General features: G+C 42.0%; 1 pseudogene; it reads left to right on the top strand.

Moving 5' to 3' along the window:
- The first annotated feature begins 5,732 nt into the window (after positions 1–5,732).
- On the top strand, positions 5,733–5,850 carry LOC126268427 (5S ribosomal RNA; annotated as a pseudogene).
- The last annotated feature ends 1,994 nt before the right edge of the window (positions 5,851–7,844 follow it).

Genomic DNA, 7,844 nt, shown 5'->3' with positions numbered 1-7,844 from the left:
TTGAAGCGAGTGAGCTTAGGGAACTGGACTATGTTTCTTAGAATTTTTCACTTCTACAATGTGATTTTCGTTTTGATGCATCCCATCAGATCAGAAATAAGTTGTTTCTCATCTTGCAATGTTTTACTTTGGGCACTGTGCAGTCAAGTCTACTTAAAATGCAAGACTGCAATCCATTCCATATGCTCTAATTTTCGTCCCTGAACTCCTTTTTCCTCCACGAATTCAAAAATAGCGGATTATAAATCGGAAAACCGATCCAGAAATTCTCATTGACGTCCTTTTTAGTAATATGTAAAATCTCCATACTCTTCGTTGAAACCGAGCGAGATGGAGCAGTGGTTAGCACACTGGACTGGCATTCGGGAGGACGACGGTTCACACCTGCGTCCGACCATCCTGATTTAGGTTTTTCGCGATTTCCCTAAATCGTTTCAGGCAAATGCCAGGAGGTTCCTGAAAGGGCACTGCAGACTTCCTTCCTCATCCTACCCTAATCCGATGGGACCGATGACCTCGCTGTTTGGTCCCCTCCCCCAAATAAACCAACCAACTCTTCGTTCAGTTGCATCTTGAACTGTTGCAACTGACAGTGGAATAATGCTTGCGACTCCAGAAATTTTACTTTTCTTACCACCGATTACTTCGCGTGCTATATGTGGTGTCAACGTTAGATACCACGCTAGAGGTTGCGATAATCGATATTGGTCCAGCACTTGCAACATCTCTGGACTCGCTGGCGCTTGCAGCGCCGCCGTATGGCACGAACAGAGACTGGCAGATCGCACCGACCGAGTCAGCTACAGGTCGTGAGCGAAGTCAAATTAGAATAGCCTTCAACTCGCTAGGTTCGCAACCTCAATTTCGCGCATGTATTACGCATACAATACCAGAATCCTGTTATCTTGCTTGTTGTATAATCCAGTTAAGCATCCTGCATTGGTGTGAGGCCTTGACATGCTGCCATCGACATTCACATCACTATAAGCCTTCAAACTGAGGACAAAGTGCTTCTTGATGTACAGAACTCAGAATCCTGTCTGTGGGTCGATATAACTTTTTGCTCTTTCATTGCGAACTAAACCTTTAAATTATTTCTGCTTGGTATGGTAATGTTGTATCATTGTAAATCTGCAGTTTCCGTTGATTATGTGATGGCATAATAGATACGAAGCATTGTCATCAATTTTTTCTATCATTTTCGTTCATTTCCAAAGGCTTTCGATGATAGATTGCCTCTTTTTGAGCAAACATTCTCTGGGCCTGTGACCGACCTTAATACCACGACTCTGCCGAACTGACGAGAGTTATGACGACCGAAAAATGCCACACCGTAATACTAAATGAAATATCTCGCTGTACCAGATACTTTCGAGAACGATGTGCCGAAGCTTTGTCCGCACGCAGCCCGCTCGTCTGGCTCGTGTGTGGTTTGGCATGCCGCGGCTGGCACAGTACTGTAGAGGGTATAAACTGTAGGGGAACAAAGAGGTCTGAATACGTCAAACAAATACCTGAGGACTAGGGTGAGAGTGTTACTCTGAGATGAAGAGGTTGGCACAGGAGAGGAAAGCGTGGCAGATCATATGAAACCAGTCAGAAAAGAAAGAAGAAAAAAAGAACGTGGGTGGAACCGCTAGGGACTGTCCGAGACCATTCGATGAAATTTTAACGTGTTTCGAGGCAGAAAAGAGTGTTTATGTTTTGCGTCCCCCTACGGCGTGATCGCAGGGATGTGACATTGACAGATACGTGAAATAAACCCGCAAAGAGTACCTCTAAGACAATCCCCACCTCCCCCCCCCACCCTCCACTCCCCAGTTCGACAACAACCTCGGTGCCACCAATGCGTCTTTGTTGGGTACTTTAAAAATGATCCTGTACAGAGACAGCGAAGTCATTGATTCCTCGGTGCCGTCGTGTCAGTCTTCCCTTTTGACATACCATAGGTTTTGCGTATGTCCAATAGGCGCTAGTCCAGCGACGTAACTGCATGAGGATCCGACACCAGAATTACAAAAGGAACTCAGGTCAGCCATCAATAACGCAAAATTTCTAATCTAACCTTTTCAGAAGAAAATGCTCATTAACATGAACCCTCAACTCCCAAAACTTCGGTCTCAATTTAAAATCCACTAACCTAACCATCCGATACGCCCGATATCTAATATTATGAATAGTGCATACCTTGATTTGGCTAAATTTCTACATGAAATTCTAAAAAAAATCATTCGTTTTCGAGAACAATTATTCCGTCCCCAATAGCCACGCCTTAGTCCGAAAAATAAAACATTTAGAATGCAGTTCAGACACCAAAAATCCGTATACTAATGTCCCTGTACAGGAAACGCTTACAACCGTAGAAAAAAAATTTACGTCATTTCAAAAATCTTTCAGATGAACTAATCACTGACTTCATAAATCTCATCACAGTCATAATCAGGTATAACTATTTTGAATTTAATGAACAATTATACCAGCAATCCAACGGTCTCGTTATGGGAAATCCCCTAGCTGGTATCCTTGACGAAATTTTCATCAACTCTCTAGAAGAAAAGCTTTTTAACTGTTTTTCAGCTACATCACTAGGCGTTCTCTCCTCTTTCAGATACGTTGATGGTATTTTAATCATCTACAAGGGAACTGCTGATGGTATTGACCGTATTTTTCTCTCTTCAATGATCTTCATGAAAAAATATCTTTCACCATCGAACTTGAAAACGAGGCAAGCCAATTAAACTTTCTTGACTTGACGCTTACAATAGAAGATATTAAAATCTCATTCAATATTTTTCGTAAAGAAACACATACTGATCAGATCGTACCTGCGTCCTCCATTCATCCACAGTCTCATAAAAACACCTTATTTCATTCTGCTATTCACCGAGCTACTTCCATTCCACTTTCGAAAGAAATGTTCAACGACGAAATCAATTTACTCAAAACGGTAGCAGTAAATAAAGAGTATAAAGCCAGCATTGTAGATGACATCCTTAAAAAGAAAACTACTAAAAGAGTTACTATGTTCGGCACCTCTATCACTGAATGTAACCCAAAATATTTCGTTATTCCTTTCATGGGGCCCACCTCCTATCAGATCCAACAGCTTCTTCGTAATAAATACAACTGCGACGTTGCATTTTCTACCAATAATAATTTGAAAAAATCGATTCGTTCCCCTTTATAAAGTTCTGGCGTCTATAAGATTGTCTGCGATACCTGCTCTTCTTACTGCATAGGGAAACAGGACGTGCCTTTTACAAGCAGATATAAAGAACAGCTGTTAAGAAAAAATCATAATAGCTTCCAAAATTCGTCTTTTGCCGACCACCTTCTAATTACAGGTCACGCGCCTAAAGCTAATTGCGATATCAACATTTTGCACACCGAGAAGAAAGGACGTAGACTAGACATTCTGGAAGAATTAGAGATTTTTAAACATCTTTGTCGAAGTTATAGTCTCATTCTCAATGAACATCGGCAGTTGAGTAATAAAAATTTCTTCAACGGTATAAAGCCGTTAATTCACATTTAATTTCGGGTCTCCTCGTGCAGTTTACCGAAATGTCTTTTTTGGTCTAAGTTAACTCATAATTTTTCATTTATTAATTGGTTTATTAGCTGTATTTCACGTTATATCGCTTTCTACAAGCTGTGTCATTCAGCCCTTTCTGTATTTCCAATAATGACGTTTTTATGCTTCAAACTGTACTGCTAAGCTCTGATGCAGAAAAAATGTTACTTTATCTGTCGCTGTTAAACAAAATATTACTTTTTACATTATGTACTGAACAATATTCATTATAATTTTCGTCTGTCTACACTTGAATATTAAGTAGCCAAGTTGTACCTGCGGCTACTAGATGGCACTCTCGATCCAATGTCATGTTCACCTACCCGAACTTGTTAACGCGGTCGCCTCAGTCCGTTGCTACCTGACTGTAAAGGTACGGGCAGCTCATAGTGTCTCACCTTACACGCATTCCTTTTTATATATTTTGTGACTAAAGCTCTACTGGCCTGTTACTTATTTTATATGTGACATGTAGGTGCTGCCTCTGTCTTTTATTGTTAGTCAGTACTTACGCATTTTATATAAAAATGTTTTTACCTATAAATTTGTAACTATGTTATAGGCCATTTTATTTGTTTAATTCTGATGAAGGCACTCTTAGAAGTGTTGAAACCTAGTCAATAAGACTAAAAATAATTGTGACCGAGGGCTCAATTTTAACCAATGTGTATCTACATGCATTCCTTAAGAGTGGATACCGAGCTGAACATCATGCACGGTTTGTAACTCCCAATCAGTTCGTCTTCGATCTTGATGGTGCGAACCTTTGTCGTCATTATGGCGCTCCATTTTTCATTCGATGTTCATGGTGCAAGTTTATGGTTTATTTTGAACGTATTCTTGAATGCTGACGATGTCCATTTTGTGAATAATTCATACATCCTATAGAATCTTGGCCTTCGTACCTCTCAGTCACTCACTCAGGCCTCGCGGGGTAGTCGAGAGGTCTAGGGCGCCTTTCACGGTCCTTCTGTGTAAATTCAAGGAACTCGTAGTCGATGAAGGATGGGTAACAATTGTGCTACTACCTTCGTAAACCTAGTGTAGGGTTCATGAGAATAAGGTAAGAGAAATCAAGGCTCGCACAGGGGCATGAAGGCTGTCATTTTCTTTTCGGTCTGTTCCTGTATGAAATAGGAAATAAAATTAGTTATGCTGGTATGATATAACCCCGCTCCGTTCCCGCCCCCGTCATGTATTGTAGAACGGTTTGTGGGGTATATATGCAGATGTAGCTATAGAATAGTACTGACCCATAATAGGACTTACGTGAAGTACTTTCACACAAGCGACCTCGTCGAAGCCTGTGTAAAAGTAGCCGCTGTATGTAATACACAATCTTAGAATAAGACAGTTGCTAGTGTATCATTAGCTTTAGCTGGAGAAGGCGAGAGCGAACGCTCTCAGTTATTTACCAGAAAAACAAATTTATGTTGCTGACTGTTGATCACGATCAAAAATTCTAACTATTCCTTACTGCCTACTTCTGTTTCCCTTGGGAGGAGGAAGAAGGCTCAAATGCAGTCTGATGTACATGAAAGAGGTCATACAAAAAAAGAACCGCCACTTGTTTTCCAGAAAACTGTTGGTAAAGAAGTGGTATACATCCCAAGGAAAATTGTGTACAGCTCTTCACTAGAGCACAAACATTTTGGTGCATTTCTAAGTTCTAGGGGACTGATGACCTTAGAAGTTAAGTCCCATAGTGCTCAGAGCCATTTGAACCATTTCTTCGCTTATTTAGAATTGTAGGTTGGAAAACGACTTGTTGTTAAACCTACTTTAATTTTTTTCCGTCAGTATTTCGCGAGACTCACGTGAGAGGAAGTAATACACTATTTTATCAGATGTATCCGGACGTCCACAGGTAATGCGAAATAGACGACTAGATGTCATGTGAGGGGTACCAGCCGGTATAAAAGAAACCAGGGAGTATTGTGTTGTCAGCAGAGAAGCAGTAACATCAGAATGCGCCACTGAGGAGAGCTCAGTGGCTTCGCACTTGGACTAGTCACTGGATTACATCTGAGTAACAAATCCGTCAGGGACATTTCAACTATTCTAAAGCTGACCGTGTCGACTGTTGGTGATGTGATCGTCAAGTGCAAGCGTGAAGGAGTCAGACCTCATGAATTGATGGTCAACCTCCCAGCGTTGCGGCAACGGCCTTGCCGTAGTGGATACACCCGTTCCCGTCAGATCACCGAAGTTAAGCACTGTCTGGCGTGGCCTGCACTTGGATGGGTGACCATCCGGGCTGCCATGCGCTGTTGCCATTTTTCGGGGTGCGCTCAGCCTCCTGATGCCAATTTAGGAGCTACTCGACCGTTTAGTAGCTGCTCCGGTTGAAGAAAATCATCACAACTACCAGGAGAGCGGTGTGCTGACCGCACGCCCCTCGTATCCGCATCCTCAGCTGAGGATGATACGGCGGTCGGATGGTACTGATGGGCCACTTGTGGCCTGAAGACGGAGTGCTCCCAAAATTGCGGAAGGTGATTTACGAAAATCACATGGAATCATACGCATCGCGAGTTAAAAGCAGTGGGCTACAGTGGTTGAGAAGCTCCTTATAAGCCACACGTTAGTCAGTGCTAAGCGGCCCCACTGGACAATGGGTGACAAACGTGTTTTTTGGTGTGATGAATCACTCTATACTCGGTGGAAACCTGATGGAAGAAACTGGGTTTGGCTAATATTTGGAGAACATTACCTGCTATTATATGTAGTACCATCAGTGAAGTTCAGAGAAGGTAAGCATACAGTGTGGGGATGTTTATCATGGTCCCGGTATTAAATGTGGAAGGACATGAAAACATTTCCCAGCATTCTGTAATAGACGAACAGTACAAAGACGATGACTGTATCAGCGTGAAAATGCAACCTTTCATAAAGCAGCATCTGGGAGGCAATGGTTTGTAAACAATTACATTCTTGCAACGGCCTAGCCTGCCGAGAGTCCACACCTGAACACCTTCGGGGTGTGTTAGAACATCAACTTTGCTAAGGAATCCAGCATACATCACTATGTTCTCTCGGTTCGGCTGTTAGGGAAGAATGGGCTGCCATTTCCCCATAGATTTCAGACACCTCATTAAAAGCGTCTCCACCAGAGCCCAAGCAATGATAAAGGCGAATACTGGACACACCCCGTAATGATGTCCACTAATACGTGGCCAGATACTTTGATCATTAGTGTGTATTGACCGCCTGTTATTGGAAGGCATGCTCTCGTAATTTTAACAGTAATCCTCTACGTGATGCACAACTCCTTTCCTGTAGCGTCTGCCACTGGAGTTTGTTTACCCCTGAAACGCTCTCGCGCCCATTAAACGACCAGGTGACGAAAAGTGACACTCTTCATCTTCTCTCTTTCGAATAAACGTTTTGAAAGCCACTACATCGTGGTTGTCTGACTCCGACTTCCGTTTTATGTAGAATGTTAATCGGATGTCATTATTTCATTCTCATGTCGTTTCTCTATACAAGTAGGCGTCTGAGTATACCATTCTGAACATACCGCTAGGGTCAAAAGCTATGAAAAATGCCATTTTATCAATATCCCTTCCCTACAGACAAGAGTCGTGTGGGTTGTTGCAGCGTTTCTTTCCAGACCGGAAAACTGGAAGTTGGGCGCACGGTTAGCCCAGCTGAATATTTGGGTATTTGCAGTTCCGGCTTTTATTTGATAACCAAGGAACATCATCTGAAAAGCTTGATCGGAACCAGAGGATCAGAACTCCTTATATTTATTTCCAGGATAATGATGTCGATTAACCCAGACCAAAAATTTTATATAGTGCTAGTGGTGATTTATTGGGTACAGCACTAGACTCCCGAACTGCTCAATCCCGGGTCTACTCAAAAACCTGAAGAATTTGATGTTTCAAAACTCAAGATTTTAGTGTATTATTTAGTCTCTATAAAAAGTGTACGGTGTCGATGGAATTCCGTGAACCAGCCAAAACCACATTATAAGAATATTCATAGGAGATGGGAAGCGGTTCATCAGGAACATAAAACACAGCTCTGTAGCATCCGATTTATGAAGCAGCATGTTAACTGATAGTTCCTCTCATTGTTTGGTAGCAAAACTTCCTTTATTCACAATGGTCCACATCAGACATGTGAGAATGTACGCTCATACGTCACAGTTTCAGTACCAACACTGACGAAACCAAACATTATGACCACCTGATTAATACAGTGCTTTAACGCAATACAACAGATATTGTATGTGCTATGGATTCTACACGTTCTTAGCATGATT

This window comes from Schistocerca gregaria, chromosome 4, assembly GCF_023897955.1.
Source record: "Schistocerca gregaria isolate iqSchGreg1 chromosome 4, iqSchGreg1.2, whole genome shotgun sequence".
Taxonomy (NCBI): domain Eukaryota; kingdom Metazoa; phylum Arthropoda; class Insecta; order Orthoptera; family Acrididae; genus Schistocerca; species Schistocerca gregaria.
Note: the sequence above shows the minus strand (reverse complement) of the source record. Positions and strands in the feature narration are given on the sequence as shown.